The following is a 21612-nucleotide window of genomic DNA, read 5'->3' as shown; positions in this document are numbered from 1 at the left end:
TGGTTTTTTTCTGTTTTTTTTTCTGTCTACAATTATCACTAAGTACATCCAACTACACAAAAACAGACATAAAAACGGACTGCGAGGGTCAAGGGAATGCGAGTCACGGTGGGATCTTACTGGCCTCAGTGGCTTTCAGTGGGCGGTGTATACATATGTATGTGAGCACATCGCTTACAGTTTTTCGGGTACATTAAGCATACATAATGACACTAACGTGCACATAGGACAAACACTGGCCTCAAGCACTTTAAATAAACGTTTGAACAGGTAGGCCGAATCACGAGAACAGGTGAGCCGATATTTTTTCCAGCGCGGTAGGAAAATTTCCGCTGCTTCGGTCCTACGCTGACTGCAAGTTCCGGTTTCCGTTTCTTGGCCCGGTTTTGAGCGCGAAACGGTTACGCCAATTCGCCGCACTAAGTCCGTTCAGACGGCTGTCCTCGCCTCGCGCAGCCACAGTTCACTGCCCGCGACTTGGGGGATCAGCTGGTTAGTAGTGCGGAAGCTTAAAGCTCGGGCTGCAGCTTTTGGATACTTCCCAAACTAAGTGCCAATTCTAATGTGGAATTTGAAAATACTGATCAGGCTACTTTTTCTTACAGTTCGAGGATCGAGGTATTTTTCGCATAGGCCAGTAGTTGCTGTGGCGTCCTTTTGGAGGCATCTTCCAGTGATGCCAGCACTGGGGCGCCCAAGTACTTCTTCCTTGCCCTTAAGAGAGCAGGACAGTTGCAGATGAGATGTTCCAGGGTTTCGGTTGCCCCAGGTTCGTCACATTTCCTACAAGTGTCTCTGTTTGTGATTCCTAGCTTTGTTGCATGCGCCGCAGCCAGGCAGTGTCCCGTTAATATTCCCACTAATAATCTGCAGTCCTTCCGTGGTAGGTGCAGCAGGTAGTGGCTGAGTATGTCATTGCGTTCCTTGCACATGATTTTCGAGGTTCTGCAGGCGGTGGTACTCCTCCACCTACTTCCGGTTTGTGATCCGGCCTGCTTTTCTAGATCGCTTTGCAGCGTTCTGAGGGAGACAGGCACGTTCTCGGTTCTCGTATTCGCCAGCCCGACGCCTTCCTTAGCTAGTACGTCCGCCGTCTCGTTCCCTTCGATGCCCTGGTGGCTGGGAATCCAGTAGATCCGCACTGACTTTGTCGTACTTAGGGTATCTAGTGCCTCCCTGCTCACTAAGACATTTCTGGAACTGACTGCGGACGACTGCATGAATCTTATCGCCGCTTGGCTGTCGACGAATAGGTTGACCGCATCGTGTGCTCGTTCTGTTAGGAGAGCGACCTCCGCTGCCTTCCCGATGGCAAAAACTTCTGCCTGGAATATGCTGCATTGGTCCGGTAGCTTATACGACAGCCTTATCTCAGGGTCTGTACAGTATAGGCCCGCTCCTACTCCTCCGTCCATCTTGGAGCCGTCAGTATATATATTGAGGCGCTCCGTTTGGTCTCTTCCGATTTTCCAGTCTTCAGGTCCCAAAGATGCAGTTGTTTTTACGTCGAGGCATGTTTGGGGGGTCATGTAATCAGTTGATCTGTTCATTGGCGACATATTTCCTGAAGCGATGAGGCGTTGTGCTGCCTTTCCTGCAGTCAGACGGGCGTGGATGTCTAGGGGTTCGATTTCAAGTAGGGTTTCGAGTGCTTTTGTTGGTTGACCTCAGCGCCCCTGTAATACAGAGCAAAGCCTGTCGCTGAGTCCTTTCCATAAACTTATGATACGTTTTCTTTCCAGTAGCTTGCCACCACACTAAGACTCCATACAGCAGAGTTGGTCGCACCACCGAGATATAAATCTAATGCATTAGAGCCGGAGACAGGCCCCATGTGCTGCTGAGCATCTTCTTGGATGCATAAAACGCAATGGTGGCTTATTCACCCTTTCCAGTACATTGGGTTTCCATGCCAGTTTACTATCCAGTACTGTGCCCAGGTATACGCCATTCGCGTATCTACCTGAGTGTTCGTTCCATTAGTGAGCTGAGGGTCGATGGGCAAACACCCGTAATAAGTATGCTTATGTCGTCCGCATAAGCTGTTATTATTGGGGCCTTCCTTTCGTATCTCTTGATGAGGTCGTCGACCACCAGATTCCACAGGACGTCTGCAACCTAAGAGGTTCCTTATCCACAGGTTGATTTCTGGGTGTGTATTAGTTGCTACCAGGCAATTTGTTATTGCTTCCGTAGCCACGTTGTTGAATGCTCCGGAGATGTCCACAAATACTCCCAGTACATACTTTTTATTGTGAAGGGCTTTCTCAATGGTAGCTACTACCGAATGTAGTGCGGTCTCCACCGATTTCCCTTTAGTATAGGCATGCTGGTTGGTTGACATCAGTCCCCCTACCTCATTCCTGATGTGTAAGTCCAGCAGCTTTTCTAGTGTTTTTAATATAAAGGAGGTAAGGCTTATCGGTCAATAGTCCTTGGGACTCGCATGGCTGCACTTTCCTGACTTTAGGAGGAAGACAACTCTCGAGGTTCTCCATTGGAGAGGGGTGTAACCTGCACTTAGACACGCTGTGAATATTGCGGAAAGCCATTGGGTAATCGCCTCTTTGGTCACCTGCATCATAGCTGGGAATACCCCTTCCAGTCCTGGTGGTTTTGGGCCCGCAAAGGAGTCTATTGCCCAGTGGATTCGCTTAGTGGTTAACAGATCTGTTGGGGGGTGTTGTTCCTCGGTTGCTAGGTCCTGGTACTTTTTGGCATCAGCGACCTCGGTGCAGCCAGGGAAATGCTCCACCATTAGTGCTGTTAGGGCTTCATCACTGCCCTCTGTCCACTGTCCACTGTCCGTCGTCTTGCTTTAATTGGTTTTGTATGGTAGGCTGCTTAGAGAGCAGCTTCCGAAGCGGTGTCTGGTACTTTCTCGATGTTGGAGCAGAAGGTCCTCCACGAGTTCCGTTGTGCTTTACGTATTTCCTTCTTGTATCTCCAGAGTAGGAGTCTGTATTCCTCATTGACAATCTCTTCGTTCGCTTGTTTGGCGATCTTGAAGAATTCCTTGAGGTTGTTCCTTTGGAGAGAGAGATCTCAGTTCCAACAGAGTGGCTTGGACCTCCTCTTCGTTCTCGAGGGTTTGCACGATGCATGGTAGGCGTTCAGTAGCTCGTTGGATAGGGTCTTTAAAGACTTCTCTATATCCTCCGCGGATTTCACTGTGCCCGGACTCGCGAACTTCGTAGTAACTGTCTTTTTAAACTTTTTCCAGTTTGTATTGAAACTGTTTAAAATATATTTTAGGTTAGCAATAAGAAGCGATTATACAAAATATATTGAATTAATCAAGGCACAAAGAAGAACAGATATAAAGTATTTTAAGTACACAAACACTTGAAAAGTACATAAAAAAACAAAAAATGTTATGGAACAAACAGAACTTTTAGGATAAATTTAAAATAAATTTAAACCATCAAATGCAGTAGGCAAATGTCCAGAAGAACATGTTGAACACCAGGAAGGCCACAGGGAATACCAAACGAGCACGACTATCGATCCACATGGCAATCTCCTGAGATGTCAGCGTTGTCCATCCAGTAAAATCCATCTCCTCTGCTCCAGCGCCCATGCCAAACCCCTCGGATCGATTGTTGTTGTACATCTGAGAGTTGGCCGTTTCGCTGACGGCCGCCGCTGACTGCCCCGGTGCAAGGCCACCACCTAGTGGTGGTCCAGCAAAGGCGCTCTCCACAAAGAATATATCCAATTTCTGGCCAGAGGCGCTCATTGCCTGGCCGCTGCTCTTCCGCTTCTCGCTTTTAAAGCCCTCCCGCATTTGGCCCAACACCTGACCCTCTGTGATCGTGGTGATGGGTAAATTTACGGTCAGATAGTTGTTGAAGCCATCCCCGGCCAGCGAACTGGTGTCCGGCTGGCGCGCCATTCCCGAGAAGGAGCGGGACCGGGCGTGACTGCGGCGGCGCAGTAGATGGGGCGACAGAGTAGACTTAAGGATGTGCTTGCTGTTGAGTTTCTTGACGGGCACATTCTGCTTGCGGCGCCAGATGGTGTTCACAAAAGCAAACTCCACCATGCTGCCGAAAATAAAGATAGTGCAGCCGAGGAACCACACCTCCGAAACCTTGATGTAGCTCACTTTGGGTAGCGTTTTGCCCTGCGCCGAGGCCAGCGTTATGTCAGCATGGTGCTTGTTCCAAGCGTTATCCTTGGCGGAGCCTGATCCGCCTGCAGCCAGAAGGACACCCACGATATGGCCACAATCAGCATCGAGGGAAAGAAGTAGTCCATCAAGTAGAAGCCCACCACGCGCGTCAGGTGGACGGTGAAGCTAAGCGAGCTGTAGTTACCGGCAAATGCGCCATGCCGCAAATCACTGAGATCCGCATTGATCACCGTCTCGTTAGACCAGGAGCGCTGCAGCAGAAACTCGGTAAGGTGCAAGGCCGGATCGTAGGTGATGGGTCGCTTCTGCTCCCAGTGGAGTACCAGCTCCGAGGTATTGTGCATCCAGCTCTCGAGCACAGTAGAGCAGTCCTGCTCGTCAAAGGGGAACTTCTTCAGGTTCAGCCAGCAGTAGAGCGTGGCCTTGATTCGGTTCGAGACGATGACAGTCCCGTCCAGCGAAATGGAAGTGAGAATATCCTTCTCCGTGGTGCCCAGAATGCTGGAGTCACGCTCGTTGGCCAAATAGATGTGCGGCATCCAGAGAATGTCGCGCAGCTGCTGCTCCCCCAGGATGGGCTGCCGCCGCTTGGGGCTGACGTTACGGAAGTTCAGCCGCGGGTCCAGGTAGCGCAACTGCAGCAGGGCGTAGATCTTGAACTGCAGATCGTGGGCCTCCAGGTTCTGCATGAAGTAGATGTAGGCTCGCATGTAGACGTCCACCGGGAGACGTGTGCCCGTCTCCGTGTAGGTGATGGGCCGTTCCAGACGGTCGTACCGGCAGCCGTGCGTAAGGCGGTCCAGCAGCTGTGTTTGCGACAGGCTGTCGCCGTCGGCCAGCGTGGGGCAGTCTTCGTCGAAGGCACTCTGTCCGCCCTGCAGGCAACTGATCAAAATGGAAATAATCAGCGACCAGTTCATGGCGCTGCAACAATTAAACGAACAACAAGTGTGAAAAAGCCACGCTGTATTCTGGGGGTTTCTATAGACTATGACCTTCGAAGAATGTTTGAAGTCGCACTTAAACTGAATGTACTTGTGATCTGAGAAGGAGGGTCTTTCAAGGACCCTCCAGCTAGATACCGTAGTACTGTTTCCCGTTGCAAGTGTTAGGTCTAGAACGTTGAATGAGGTCGGACCTACGAAGGTGTGCTCCTCCCCGACATTTGCTATATATAGATTAGTTGCTAGTATAAAGTCTAAGAGTGACTCAACTCTATCATTGATGTCGGTGCTTCCCCACACATTGTGGTGGGCATTGGCATCCGCCCCGATGACGAGTTGATAGTTTTTGGTGCCGGCTTCTGTCATCAGGCTCCTGAGTTCGTCGGGTGGTGCGGGTCTGTCGTGAGCCATGTAGCAGGAAGCCACCAGAAGGCGCTTTTCCTCACTTTCCAGCATCACAACCGTTAGGTCATCCGTGTTGTAATGAGACATAAGGTAAGCATGGATTCCCTTTCGTACGAGTACGACGGTTCTGTTCCTGCTTACCGATGTTGTGTAGAACAGGTTGTGATTTGAGGACTTTAGTCCGGCCACTGAATTGCCTGTCGCAATCCAGGGCTCCTGGACTAGAGCCCTTCCTTCAAGGCGATGAGGAGTTGAGCTGCAGCACACTCAGCATGGGTGGCTGGCTCACTTGCATCCGACGGGTTCACTAATAGCGTCAGGTCACCGTCTTCGTCCTCAAGCGCAAGACCATGGGCGGCCTCCACGATGGACTCGAGACCTAAGTCCTTTTCCACCTCGCCTACCTGCAGGGTATGCGCGTCCTTGTCCTCAGGGTGGCGCTTTTTGAGGCGCAGGTAGACGCTACCCATGCCCCACGCCATCTTCCCGAACTTGGAACTCCCACATCGCCACCAGTTGGCAGACCGTACGCGTCAGCCACCTTAGGGTTGGATCGTCGTTGCACTTTAGGATCTTAACCCCATTTAGCCACCCAGCACCATCGAACGTGGGCATAGGGGCCGCGGGGTCTTCCTCCATGTTTGCAAACAGTGCGTCGACAAGACGCGCGTGCACAAGCTTCCACAGTGCCGCTGACATCTTGCCGTTTTTCTCGCTCCGGTCGATGAGTGCCACGATCAAATGTCGTTTGGTCACATCGCTGACCTTCGCTTTCAGTTTCGATGGCTTCTTGGCCACTTTCGGTGGAGGGGCTGCACTCTTGGGCCCGCGTTGCCGCTTTCTCGCCGGAGTGTCTTTAATGGCACTCTCAGTCGAGCGTTGGTGGCCATCATCTCCTCCACCTTATTGGCATATTCGCCATTCGACGCCCTCATCTGTGGCATCTGGGCGTAATGTAGTCGGCCCTCCTCTACTCGCTGCTCGGCCCAGGCTAGCTTGACCTTCTCCTCCTGGGAGATGTCTGCTTTACCTTGCAGCCGGCTTTTGATATTGAGGGCCGCTTTGTATTGTGCTTTGGCCTTCATCCCCTCATTGGAACGCTTCGGCCCTTCCCTACGCAGGGAGCTGGGGCCTGGTTCCGGCGAGCGGAGAAGGCTCTCTTCCTCCGTCCTGCTCAGAGAGAGCACGCTCTCCAGATCCATGTCTGTGTCGACTACGGCATCTGTGGCTGGCGACAAGCAGAGAGGATTGCTCCACCCCGTGCCCGCCGGTGGTAGCAGTCACGCTTCCCACCGACGTTTGGGTTGACATCCCAACCCGTGCTTTATCCTTCTTCGCCTCCATATTTGGCCCGAGGATCCATACTGGTTAATATTTTTCGGGGGGACCACCCCCTAGCGTTTTAGGCCTGACCGCCAGGCACCTCTAGCCATGGCCCTGGTTCGGTTCCCCCGACTTTGAATCGGGAAGACGCCGGACCATAGCCTTAGCTAGACACTGTATTACCCCGGACAGAGCAAGCGACAGTGCATTACCCTTGTCCGGGGTAATGCAGTGTCCATTGCCCAGCCGGCACCCTCGTGGAGGATTCAGCTAGAGGATTTTCGCCAGCCTTTCTTACAGTTACTCAATGCACATATTTACCCTGTTGGAACTGGCACTGCGAAAATAGGGGGATGGGGTTGAGGTGCAAATTCCCTCTTTCTCCATGTTTTTTATTTTTGTGTTGGGGCTGCTGACCTCCATGCGGAAATTACAGAAAAAGTCGGAAAATCTAACTTCGAGGATCCTAGCACTGTCGAAGGCCGGTACTCACGTTTTCGATTAGAGCCCAATCTGCTTTCTTGGGTTCTTTTTTCCGATCTAGTGCACTTTTGTTTCACACCACGGTTATTTACGGCGGTTTAATTTTATTTTTTTTTTCTCAACGCGCAACTGAATGCTTTGGGCGGCTCTACTGACCAACAAAAATTTGGTTCTCCGGATCTGCCTTTGCACCATCCTTCGCCATTCACCTTGAACGGTTATGGAAATGGTGGGGAGATTTTTTTCGTTTTTAGGCATTTTCTTAATTTTTTTTTTTTTTAATTTATTTATTAAGCGTTGAATCCGTACATTGCATATATCGTATCTTAACAACACAGGTAAATAGTATTAAGGAGACCAAACCTATTGCTTTATGCAAGAGGACTTATAGAGATATAATATAGTATAGTATATAGTAATAATAAAAAAAAAAAAGTAATATTATAATATTGGAAGGGAAACTTAGAGTTGGCCAATAGTTTTGGCAAAACCCAATCTCTTCAACAGCCTCATAGGCCTGGCAGGTAGTAATCGTCTGGCGAGCATACTATGGTGTCTAATTAGCCTGTCACTGTATCTGCTGGTGTGCCTTCCAATCTGCTCCTCTACTGTATGCAGATTCAAATCCCGATGTAGGGTGGAGCCGCGCACGTACCAAGGGCAGTTCGTTATTTGCCTCATGGCGCGATTCTGCAAGACCTGTATCCGTTTATAGTTCGATTTGGCAGCTATACCCCAAATCTGCACACCGTATAGCCAGATCGGGGCTACACAGTGTACATAAACTGCTCTTTTGGCTCTCAGTGAGATGGTGCTTCTTCTGTTAATCAGCCACCGCAATTGCTGCATTCTTTGCCCACATTTACGAGCCGTAGCTTTCAAGTGTGGACCAAAAGTAAGACGCTTATCAAGGGTGATACCGAGATACTTTGCTTGCTTTGGTTGGTCCAAAGTTACGCCTTCAAGCTTTATGGGTGGGGTGTGGTCTATGAGCGCTTTCAGGGTGAAGCATGGATTGGTGGTCTTCAGTGGGTTGACTATTAAATTCCTTCTTTTGCACCAAGCTGCCAAAGAGTAGAGGTTCTCTTGGAGACCATTTGCTGCCTCAAGGCGGCACTTGGAGCTGTAGAGCAGTGCTATATCGTCCGCATAGGTAGCAAGCAGAGCCTTACGGGGGGCCTCCATATGTTGCTCGCTTGGGGAGGGTAGATCTGCAGTATAGATAGAGTAAAGCAGCGGGCCAAGGACGCTGCCCTGTGGAACTCCAGCTCTCATTTGGCAAGGTGTTGAATGTGTGTTCCTGAACCTGACCATAAACTGACGTCCTTCCAAGTATGATCGTAGGACACCGTAGTATGGTGCTGGGAACAGTTTTTTAATTTTGCTCAGTAGGCCGATATGCCAAACTCTATCGAAGGCTTGCTGCATATCAATAAAGACTGCATTGCAGTATTCTAGATCATCATAGGCCTGTAGGATGTGTCCTGCCAATCTGTGGACTTGCTCCACTGTGCCGTGTCCCTCCCGAAAGCCAAACTGATGATCCGGCAAGATACCGCATTCCTTGATGATCCCACCAAGACGATTGGCAAGAAGCCTTTCCCAGACCTTCGATAAGGAAGACAAGAGACTTATTGGCCGATACGACTCAGGGTCGTCCTCCGGTTTTCCAGGCTTATGGATCATCAGGATTGTTGCTATCTTCCACTGCTTAGGGAAAAACGGCATCCTTAACATGGCGTTAAAGATGAGTACTATGTAGAGTATCGCCCGAGTAGGCAATGCTTTCAGTGTGGAATTGCACACTCTGTCAATGCCAGGAGCCTTCTTCCTCGGTAGGGACTTGATGACTTCAACAATCTCCTCAGCCCTGGCTGGTTTAATGGGTAAGGCCATTTGTAGAGGTGTTTGCAGACTATCTTTTGTCTCTTTGTACTGCGCCTCCGTGGCGAATTGGTAATGGGTGAACCTCTCCCCTAAATGATGTGCAAACGAATTGGCCTGCTCTTCTTCGTTTCTAGCAAGTTCACCGTTGGGACACCGGATGGGAATCTGTCTGAACGGTTGTCTCTTAAGAGACTTAGTGGTCTTCCAAAGCGAATATTAAGCATCCACGGTGTAATCCATGGAAGCAAGCTTTTGTTCAAAGAAGTTGCTTCGAAGTTCTCTCAGGGTGTTTCGAAGTTGCTTGGCAGCCCGGTTCCATAGAATTCGGTCCCATGGGTCTTGAGATCGGATTGCGCGTCTTCGAAGTCTCCTTTTTTGTGACAAAAGCTCTCTGGCCTCTCTTGTAAGGACTATTCCATAGGCGGCGCTTGTCGGAGGATGCGAGGGCGTTGAGGCAGCTGCAGTCATGTGTATACTCTCTGTGATGTTATCTACAGCCATCTCGATATCTTCCTCAGACTTTAGCGAGACGTTCAGTTGAATAGACCTCTCCAAATGTTGCCTAAATGCGAGCAGATCAGTGTGCTTGGTGACTAGATGAGGGCTTGGATTTTCTATAATGCCATCTGTTTTAATGCTGATGACTAAGGTCAGATGGTCGGAGTCCAGATCCCAGCTCTGACTTATTGTTGCTCGAGAATCCGGAATACCATGATGTACTGCGAAGTCTATGCAGGACGGCGTGTGATTGAGTACATATGGGTACCTGGTTGGTGATCCAGTTGCAAGGATCCTAGCACCAGTAGCAGAGATGGCTTCCGCTAGCTCTCGCCCCCTAGGGGAATTGTAAGTGTCTCCCCACAGCCAGTGTCGAGCATTCCAGTCACCACCAACCAAATACCTTTGCCCGCAAGCACGGAATGCATCAATGTAATGTCTTTCCTCAATCCTGACTCTGGGAGGGCAGTAAATGGCGCTGAACTCCACATCGCCCAGTCCTGTGGCTACTTTTACTGCTGACATTTGCATGCTGCGTGTCTCAATGACCCTTTGTGGAAAATGACGAAGCGAAGTCTTAACTAAAACCGCAACACCACCAACGCTATTATTATTCCGCGATGGCTTGAAGGCTGGATAGAAGGCATATCCATGTATTTTAACAGCTGCCCCTCTTTTAATTCTGATCTCCGTCAAAAGAAGAATGTCAACGCTATTCTTGTGCGCGAAGAGCTCAACCTCTTTTGCTTTCCGTGAAATGCCGTTAGCATTCCAGATGAGAACCTTTAGTGGGTTCATTGAGATACTGAAACGTTGTTCTGGAGCTGAAGATTAGATCCAGCCCATTGCTTAATCGTGTTGGCCAATTCAAAAACCATTTTTTCGAGTTTTTCAAGGCGTTGATTGGCTTGACTATTATGCTGCTGCTGTTCTTGCTGCTGTTGCTGTAGCCACATAAGAAACTGCTGCTGCTGTTGGAGCTGTTGTTGCCATTGTTGAAATTGTGTCTGCTGTTGTTGTAGCAGTGCCTGAACTTCATATGAATTCTGTTGCTGGTTATTCAATCCTTGCGGCTGATGCGCTTGTAGACTATGAAAACGACGCTGAGCAGGTGTAGCAGGTATTGCATTTGAATTACCATTTGCTACGGCAGCATAGGAGGCTCCTGTATTACTTCTAGTGCCTACCAAAGGTTGGTGGTGAACAATATTTCGCTGGTGCTGCTGTATTGTTGGTCTATTAGTCCCCTTTTTGTGACTAGACTGCTAGGTAGGAAACTGTTGCTGGTCTCCAGGAAGTGTGGTAGAGTAAGCATATGCCACTTGATTATTTAAGGGGACATGACCCGTCCTGTGCGTATTATTTGCCTTCTTTGCGGAGCCCATTGATCGGCGTAGAAACTCCTGATACCATTGGCATCCTTTATAACTGGCCATATGGCTTCCAGAACAGTGAATGCAGGTTGGCTGTGCATCTAGGGGGCGTGTGCATTGTGAGGTTTGGTGATTTTCACCGCATCTGGCACAGTTGTGATGCCGGCGGCAGTATTTGGCTGTGTGGCCGAAATCCTGGCATCGACGACATTGAGCAATCTCTGTGGATTTTCGCATCCTTTCTATCCTTATTTTTTGGCGGCAAAGGGTCTTGACTTGGTAAATTTCGTTAATTTTTGCACAAGGCTTAATATTAATGAAAAAAATATTAAGTTTTTCGTCCTTGTTAGTCCTTGAGCTTGGATTATGGATGTGAAGGACCTCGAAGCCCAACATTTTAAATCCGGCGGTAATATCATTGTTTAGAGTGCTATGATGTAGGTCTCTTACAACAATTCTATGAGGCTTTTCAGTCTGCAATTGGTATGTGTGGAATTCTATTCCAATGGCATCGAAACGATCCACAATTGCTCTATAGGTATCACAGTCTTTGGGGAGGATTCTGACCGTTTCCCCCTGGTTAGCTTTGACGACAACGTTATTCAAATTTGCAACGTCCTTTATGACATCAAATAAGTCATTTAAGTTGCTAATATTGACAACTATTTGCGGTGGTTTTGGAGGGCCTTTAAGCTGATTACCAGAGCTCGTTGATTCACCTTGAAGACACTGGTCTGTATTAACTGCTTCATAAAGGTGTTCATCCATTTGGTCATTTCCAGCGTCTGCATCTACATTCATCCGAACTTCCTCATTATTACTATCACTTGGGATGTTCGTGTCAAGAATGGCAAATCTGTTGTTGGTGTTTGCCTGTTGGCTTGTAGTGGGGGACACGCCCAGGTCCCGGCCGCCGCTCCCTCGTTTAGATTTAGGATAGGATGACAAAGTCTGATCATTTTTTCTTTTGCCCGTTCTCCGTTTTTGAGCATCCAGAAGTCGTTCGGCAGCAGTGCGAAGTGTTTTTGCCTCAGTGTCGTCGGGTCATGTGGATGTGGAGTTTTCTTGGCTATCAAAGCTTAATGCAGGGCAGATACTGCTTATTGTAGCAGTTGCCATGGTGTAGGTGGTGTTGTTGGTGGCACTAGTGAATGTTACTGTTGTTGTGGTTTCTGTGGATGTAGAGCGTTCTGCCTCTGAACGGTACTCAGAACGAATCTCAGAAGGTAATTTGCCTGATATTAGAAGCATTCTCTCATGATCAGTCCGCTTATTTCTAAGCCGAGAGTCAGATAACGCCTACACTAGGACGGACGACGTTCTTGCACGCGTGCCCATACCAGGATCACGACGGTGCTCGTCAGCCGCCCATCGAGGAAACATTACCGAAGCGGTTACGGGGAGTTTGTATTAGTTTATGCATGATACGACCTATACCTTTTCCGCAGCCATTATCGGTCCGGGCCGGAAGTGTAGCACGAAGAAACGCACCAGTAACAGGGGTACCACGTTCGGCTGGCGATAACCTGCTGTATAAATCGTCGCACGAATAGACCAATCACTAGAAAGTAGTGAGAGAAACAAAGGACGGAAGCACCCTACTAACCCCGATTCGAGTTGAGCGGCAACCAAAAAAAAAAATGTTAGCTGACTCCGGCGACAACTGAAACAAAGCTACCCAAGGTACCACCCAAGGTCAATTTCCAAGGGATACGGGAGAATGTATTCACTAATACGCTTCTGTGTAGCGGCAGGTCGAAGATTTACTCCTCTAATAACCCTGTGTCCAGCCAACTTCCACATACCAGTGAATCCATTTAGATTTCACTGCTATGGCATATACTGCTCGGCAATAAAGCTATGTTGAAGCTATTATCGATTCCAGAGCAGCTTACCATCGCACAGGGGTTATGGATCCTATTCCGATGCGGGCTATACGTTATCGGAAACTAATAAGCATCCATCATCACAGGATCCAATCCCAGGACAAAAGGAAGGGATTTAAGGAAGGGGGGTTGGAAACAGGGAACAAAAGTCTTAAGCCAGTGCATGACTATGCACTGCTCGCAGGTGTTATGGACTTTCTCAACAATTTTTCTGCTTCGGGGTCAAGTTTGGCTGGGGTCACACACAACCATATAGCTTAATGTAACTTCGCTTTGTAAGGATTACAATTACGTCAACCCTGACCTTCAGGCCTTTCGGCCCCACGTTGGGCGCCAAATAAAATAATTATTACTGTAACGAGTAACGAAGAGAATCTTTGTACGATGAAGCTGGTGATCGGCTAACTGAGAAAGAGTACGCGCTCGCTCACGGCTGGTCTCTGGTCGGAAATGTGGATGGGTTCTTTGGGATAACCCTCCAGTTAGGTTGCTTCGTTCCTGCTGGTATTATTTTATTAAAATTCGCGTACTCTTTTTGGGAATGGGAGGGGGACAGACAAGGAAAGGATCGTTAGGGGTACGGAAAGTATAGTTGGGCAAAGCTAGTATAGAGAAGCAGTAGGGATCTACCACCGCGTCGGACATTTCTGTTTTGCTGGCACGGAGTTGTGCCACGCCCACCCAACCATGATCGTGAAAGAGCCAATAATAATATCAGGATCCCTGGAGTGTCCGGTATTGGTCATCCTATTTCGCTCCCGAGCGGCATGGTTCCCCCAAATACGGTAACGTCCAGCACATATACATCTTAAAAATCATTTTATTAGAAACTATATTCAGATACCCTCATGTTACAAGAAAAAACACTAACAGAAAACTCCAAGACAAGGCTAAATGGACAAAAGTAGGAACGAAAAGCGGCACAAGGGATATAGCTATTATTACTAGGGAATAATTAGATAAATAAATCCGATAAGTGTAAATAGTTATAAGTGCATATACGATATTTTATAGTGCGATATAAACTAATGATTTTTCCTTAAACAGAAAGATAATACTATAGCGCAATATAGGTACACATATCCCAGCACATCGGCTTCAGGGAGTAGTTGGACATACTATTCGTTTTACCAAGCGTACTGTAAAGGCAGAAGGCCAAACAGCGGTGACTAATTTAAAAGTGTGAGGTCAACGACCGACAAACACGACCTCGACAAAACGACCTCTAGCAAAAAAAAAAACGAAGCTTGCCACGCTCGCGGCATATTGGGAGGCAAAGAAATGTAGTGTTGTTGGTATATTATAAAGCTCACTCAGTTTTTGTTTGTGTTCCCGCGGCGAAAGATCCTTCGTAGCTGGGCGTGTTGCGGTGTGTGGGTGCATTAAGCTTTTACCTGCAAACCAAAAAAAATCGTACAGCGCGTGCTGCATGGCATAAGCTCGCGAATGTGACCCGGCCGAGCGGACGCTTTTAAGCTCAAACTTGTAAACTTTTATAAAATGCATTTTTAAACTTTCCATGTGTTGTTGGTTTTTATCTGTTTTTTTTTTCTGTCTACAATTATCACTAAGTACATCCAACTACACAAAAACAGACATATAAAAGGACTACGAGGGTCAATGGAATGCGAGTCACGGTGGGATCTTACTGGCCTCAGTGGCTTTCAGTGGGCGGTGTATACATATGTATGTGAGCACATCGCTTACAGTTTTTCGGGTACATTAAGCATACATAATGACATGCATGTGCACGTTACATATGACAAACACTGGCCTCAACGGCACTTTAAATAAACGTTTGAACAGCTAGGCCGAATCACGAGAAGAACAGGTGAGGCGATACCACTAGGCGTCGCCGGGAGGTTATGTACACACGTGGTGCAATATTTTTTCCAGTCCTACGCGGACTGCAGTCCGGTTTCCGTTTCTTGGCCCGGTTTTGAACGCGAAACGGTTACGCCAATTCGCCGCACTAAGCCCGTTCAGACGGCTGTCCTCGCCTCGCGCAGCCACAGTTCACTGCCCGCGACTTGGGGGATCAGCTGGTTCGTAGTGCGGGGGCTTAAAGCTCGGGCTGCAGCTTTTGGATACCTACCAAACTAAGTGCCGATTCTAATGTGGAATTTGAAAATACTGATCAGGCGACCTTTTCTTACAGTTACTCAATGCACATATTTACCCTGTTGGAACTGGCACTGCGAAATTAGGGTGATGGGGTTGAGGTGCTAATTCCCTCTTTCTACAGGTTTTTTATTTTTGTGTTGGGGCTGCTGACCTCCATGCGGAAATTACAGAAAAAGTCGGAAAATCTAACTTCGAGGCTCCTAGCACTGTCGAAGGCCGGTTCTCACGTTTTCGATTAGAGCCCAATCTGCTTTCTTGGGTTCGTTTTTCCGATCTATTGCACTTTTGTTTCACACCACGGTTATTTACGGCGGTTTAATTTTTTTTTTTTGTTTTCTCACCGCGCAACTGAATGCTTGTACGGCCACGAGGAGAAAGAACGATTTGGGCGGATCTACTGACCAACAAAAATTTGGTTCTCCGGATCTGCCTTTGCACCATCCTTCGCCATTCACCTTGAACGGTTATGGAAATGGTGGGGAGATTTTTTTCGTTTTTAGGCATATTCTTAATGTCGCCTAGGTGGCGATAGCCCCACACGACAAGGAACATTTAACATGTAACACCACAACAAGAAATTAAGCCAACCTAACTATACACTAACTATAGGGAATAAACTTAATAATTAATAAGTATCTCGGTGAGGTGTGATATATACTTGTATAAATAATATAATATATATAAATATAAATATAAATATAAATATAAATATAAATATAAATATAAATATAAATATAAATATAAATATATATAAATATAAATATATGATCGTTTCGTTGGTGTTGTTAGTTGGGCTGTTTTTCGAATCACATCAAACGAATCTTCCCGACCAAAACTCACTGTACGATCTTCTAAAACCTGCAAATTTCGTAAGAGCTGATAGGTGCCTCCATTGGTGATCTTGTGCTGTCCAAATGCAACCCGATAGGGGCTGTAGTTTAGGGCTGAATGCAGACTAGATCGTAAGGCACAACTAAAAGAACTAAGCTGCTCATCCCAATTAGTTTGATCTGGCCTGATGTAAGCTTTAATGGCTGCAATAACGGATCTGTTAACGCGTTCCGACGCATTGGCTTGAGGTGCGTACACGCCGTATAAAAATGCTGCATATTGTACTTTTTCAACAGAGAATTGAAGTGATGGGACTTAAATTGTACTCCATTGTCGGACACAACCACGTCGGGTACCCCGAAGCAATGGAATAGGTCCTCTTCCATGAATCGAGCTATCGCCTCCGCTGTAAATTTCTTTACGGGTTTTAAAAACGGATATTTTGAAAGATGGTCCAAAACAACGAAGATACCGATATTTCCGGATTTGCTTCATGGATACGGACCCAGGAAATCCACAAACAACTTCTGAAACACTCGTTGAGTTTCCTTCACTGGAGCTAATGGGGGTCGTAACGAACGATTCGGGTACTTGGTACACTTGCAGACCGAACAGCTGTTTATGAACGCTCTCACATCGGTTACTAAACTTGGGCAATAATAATAACGTCGAACTCTCTCCAACGTTTTATTAATGCCGCTATGAGCTGCTAACGACTGTTCGTGGAGCCCACAGCTTCCAACACAGGTCGTCAGCGATCTGATCAGCAGCCTCGTGTTCTGCTCGCCGATATATGAGATTATCGATCACCTTAATGTCTAGCATCTGTGTCTGATTGCACTAAATTTTTTGTATCAGTTCCAAATATTCTGCCGACTTGAAGCAATCAGACTGCAGGTCTACCAATCCATCGCAGCTGAATGCAGATAAATCTTCGGTGTGCACTTGCGACAGAGCATCTGGGACAACATTTTGGCCACCTTTGCGGTGGAAAATTTTGAAGCTGAGCCCCTGCAACTTGAGAGCCCATCTTGCCAACCTAGAACTTAGGTCCGATTGTGACATTATCCACTTCAAGATGCATGGTCGGTATGAAAGGAGAACTCGTGCCCTTCCACATAAGCTCGAAACTTCTTCACACACATTATGGCTGCCAAACACTCTTTCTAAGTGACTGAATAGTTTCGCTGACACTGATTCAGCTTGCGCTGGGATGCGCTTGGGATGTCATTACCATCGCTATCAGTTTGCATTAACACTCCGCCAACTCCGGTATGGCTGGCATCGCAATGAATGGCAAATAAAATGGTAATGTCGGGGCTATGTAGGACTGGTGCCTCGCACATTTGGTCTTTTAAACTTTCAAACGCCCTTTGCACTTCGTTGGTCTATACAAACGATCGACGTTGCTTTAGTGTATCTGATATTGAGGCAGCAATTCCGGCATAGTTTTTAATAAATTTATGGTACCATCCAGTGGTTTCAAAAAATCGTCGCACTTGCTTCACCGATCGAAGCACTGAAAACTCCCGAATAGCAGCAACTTTTTCGGGATCCGTTTGTATCCTCCCATACCCTATCACGTGGCCCAGGTATTTCACTTCCTTCAGGCAAAAATTTGCTCTTCTCTACGTTTATCGTCAGTCCAGCTTGAGACAGCCGGTCGGCCAGCGCTTTCAACACTTTAACTTATTTTTCAACACGCTTTAACTGGCTTACGCACAATTACGACAGGGGAAGACCACGGGCTATCTGATTCTTCAGACACACCAAGGCCTAACATTCGGTCCAACTCTTCGCATATACATTTTTCGACTGCAGGAGACACTGCGTAGTGACGTTGTTTTATGGGCCGAGCTTCTGAAATTTCTATGTCATGTGTAAGCCTTTGTCTTTCCTAATCGTTTTTCGGCAAACGAAGGGAACATCTGTACGATCGCTACTAGTTCCTTCTGCTTTAATTCCGACAAAGATATTTGCATAGGGTTGTCAAAATTTATAGCCGCTAAACTGTTATTATTCGTTTTGCTCATTAAAAAGAACGGCAATAGATTAAAGCTTCTCCAAAAGTCTATTCCTAGATATAACTCCTGCGATAACGATGGTACAAGATAAAGGCATATTCGTTTTGAATTTCCACGAAAGCAAATGAGTGTGGATACCCTACCTAGAATAACTTGATTTTTCCCATCTGCGGTTCCACGGCTGACCTCATCGGCTTGACCTCAGGGTTTGTTCGAGCTAACTCTCTTCTGATGGAGGCGCCTGTGTCCATCAATCCACTTATCGTCTTGCCAAACAGAGTCACATTGGCGTAGCGTCGTAGATCAGTTATATTACTAATAACAGAGGCTAATAATGCTCTGCGTGTATTTTTACTCTGCGTGCGGAACAGCTTTCTACGCTTACGGTCTCGAGTTTTGCTAGGCGCAGGGGTCTTTTCCTGATCGTCGTCCTGTACTGGTATCATAGTGGTCGTTATCATGTCAGAGGGTAGGGGGAAGGGGCTTGACGTAGCCCTGGTTACTCCGTATTCGTCGCCTTCGACACTAATCTGCGTGCACTCGGTATCGGTGCACGAGCCAACTCGTTTTTTGACGAGCTACATTTTCGGCACGATGGCTTATATGTGTCCCGCTTAGCACATCCATAACAGAACACTTTACGCTCTGCTTCGCGCTCTTGATATCGGTGGCCTTATTTATTGCAATTCCAGCAAGAAAGCGTCATCGCGTCGATATCAAAAGCGTCAGCTTCTTCCGAATCGGATTCTGCCGGACCTTCTGTCTGGATGGACATTTCGTTCACCTGATTGCGAGGAACAAATCTTCGAGTAGCCGGGATTGGCCTCGCAGTGTTTTCGATGAACGTTTCACGCTTGCGTACCACTTGTCGCAACTGCACAATGTTCGGTATGGGCACATATAAAATCTCATGTTGTATGTCATTGAGCAGATTTGCTCGTAACACCTCTAACAAGGACTGCTCGGTCATCGGCTGCACGAGCTTGTCTGCAAGCGCCACTATGGCCTCATAAAAACTGTCAAACGGTTCGTTGACTTTCTGCTTCCTCTGGGTGATCGCGGTTCTGATTTCTAAATCTGTTCTGCCGTCCAAAACCTGCGATCTCAGAGCAATACAGAGATCAATCCAGCGCACTCTTGGTACGCTTTTATGATACCTCCAGTACCATTCTCCCGCGCTTCCTTCGAACAGGGTGCTCGCGTAGCGAGATAACAATTCAAAATTGCTATCTAATAATAATGGCTGGTTAGAGCTTCGACGCGATACAAAAAATCATCTATTGACATAGAGGAGCGCCCTGAGAATCTCAACTTCCAGTTCGCGATTATCTGGCTAATCCGCTCCGCGTGCATCTGATGTGATTGCTGTGACTCGGGTGGAGCTGTCAAGTTAGTCGGTCGCTCGGACGCTGAGTTTGGTAATGCTGCGTTTTCCTTGGCGGATAACCTAAAGAGTTGCTCAAAGGATTGATTTGATCTAACGGGAGATGACTGCCTATGGGCTGGGTGTACCCTTTCCGTTGGAACTGGAGCTGCATTCTGGAGCGACAATCGTTGAAACCCCGCTTCAATCGTGTTAGATAGCATTTGAGTGTGCTGTGCTAGTGCGGCTGCTAGTGCACTGCGTCCGCAATGGTCTGTTGCAAGCTACCATCCGTGGCTGGCAGACCAGTTCGAGCTGCTAAAGCTGACACCACTGCTGCCACAGAATTTGGCGGTTGGCCTCTAGGACGATCTGGAGTGGCTATTGGACCGGAAACACTAGGCCCTTCGGGTAGGCTGACACTTCGGACCCCACTCTGCATATTGGCAGCGGATAATTGGCTTTGCTGTGATTTTAGTGTTTTCGATCGGGATCTGGTCACTGACAATGCTCTTCGTTGGTTGCCTGAGGCTTGAGCTGCTTCTAGTTCTTCTGCCAAATTAAGGGTCGATTTTCTCAGCGCAGTTCTGTACACTGGGCAGACTTTTTTATTTCCTGAGCGTGCACTAAAGCAGGTGTGATGGAAATAGTGGTTACAGCTGGTAGCTAATAGCTGGACTGGGTATTCGACTTCTTGCGTGCATACACAGTAAACGGTTTCGCTCTATTTTGGCTGAATCCTATAATCCGGGCTTCGGACTACCGGCATCGTAAAGTTATTAACTAGCTTTAAGCTTTAAGGTTAGGCTATGCAAGCCCAACATGTGTGGTACGGCCGTGAAGCAATGCTTCACACATGTGCAGGCTTCGTTTAGACTAACTGGACTCTTGTCTGGTGCTCAACAGCGCGCAGTTCCCTCATAATGGTCGCCGCGAAGCAGCTCGTCGCCTCCCAGTTTTCCGGGGACAGGAGCATGCACGGCACCAAGCTCTGTTTGACTACGGCTCCACCCAGCGCTTCTTCTAGCCGCTGACGCTGCGCTGCGAACCTGCCACACGAAAATATCGCATGCTCGGCATCCTCCTCCACGTAGTGCCCGCACCAAGAGCATTCTGCGGAGTCCGCGTGTCCGAAGCGATGAAGGTAGCTTCGGAAGCAGCCGTGACCACTGAGTAGCTGAGTCAGGTAAAAGTTGACCTGCCCGTGCTTCCTGCTTACCCACGCGTCGATGGACGGGATAAGCTGGTGGGTCCAACGCCCCTTAGTGGTCGTGTCCCAGCGCTGTTGCCACCTTCTGAGCCTCTCCTGTCTGCACGCCGTGCGTACCTGCCTTTTCGCCGCCGCGTCCATTCCTCTGCCATGTGTTTCCTGGTAGTATGTGGACCGTTCCTCCGCCAGGAATTCCAGGGGTGCTATGCCCGCGATCACGTGTGCTGCCTCGTCCGAGACCGTTCGGAAGGCACTGGTGATCCGAATCGAAGAGAGGCGGTGCGTGGCTGCCAGACCCCGTGCGTAGCTCACTGTTCGAAGGGCCTTTGCCCAGATTGGCGCCGCATATAACAGCACCGATCTCGTGACACTCGTTAGCAGTTGTCGCCGCCATTGCTTTGGTCCTCGGGTGTTCAGCATTAGCCTCGAGAGCGCACCGTTGGTGGTCGCCGCCTTCGTACCGATGTAGGCCAAGTGCTCCCGAGTGCTGTTGGCCGTCTCAACTTTCTGCCGGCTGGATACCAGCACTGCCTCTGTTTTGTGGGGTGCGAGTTCGAGCCCGACCAGGTCCAGCCACTGTGGAATGCGCGCTATCGTTTGGTTACAGGTCATTTCCACGACGGACAGGTCTTTTGCCACCACTAGGACAGCCACATCGTCTGCAAAACCCACCATGTGTACTCCGTGGGGGAGGCTGAGTCGCAAGATGCCGTCATACATTGCGTTCCACAGAGTGGGGCCAAGCACTGAACAATGCGGGACGCCTGCCGATATCTCGTATTCCTCCGTGCCAGCCTGCGTGTCGTACAAAAGCAGCCTTCTCTCAAAGTAACTTTTTACCATCCGCTGCAGGTACCTGGGTGTGTCGAAGCTCTCCAGCGCCCTTAGGATGCAGCTCCACCTCGCCGTGTTGAACGCGTTCTTAATGTCCAGAGTGACTACTGGGCAATACTCTTTCCCGCCGCCTTTCCACCGAGTGCCGGCAATTGCACCGGAGGCAATGTCCACCACCTTACGAACGGCGTCTATTGTGGATCGGGCCTTGCGAAAGCCGTATTGGTGCGGTGAGAGGTCGCCAGCCTCCGCGATGGAGCATTCCAGTCGCGCGCAAATCACCTTCTCAAGC

The 21612-nt window shown here is 48.4% G+C and overlaps 1 pseudogene; it reads right to left on the bottom strand.

Moving 5' to 3' along the window:
• Nucleotides 1-3229: 3229 nt before the first annotated feature.
• Nucleotides 3230-5095, bottom strand: LOC117184936 (glycine receptor subunit alpha-4-like; annotated as a pseudogene).
• Nucleotides 5096-21612: the final 16517 nt, after the last annotated feature.

Source organism: Drosophila pseudoobscura, chromosome X, assembly GCF_009870125.1.
Source record: "Drosophila pseudoobscura strain MV-25-SWS-2005 chromosome X, UCI_Dpse_MV25, whole genome shotgun sequence".
In the NCBI taxonomy this organism is placed as follows: Eukaryota; Metazoa; Arthropoda; class Insecta; order Diptera; family Drosophilidae; genus Drosophila; species Drosophila pseudoobscura.
Note: the sequence above shows the minus strand (reverse complement) of the source record. Positions and strands in the feature narration are given on the sequence as shown.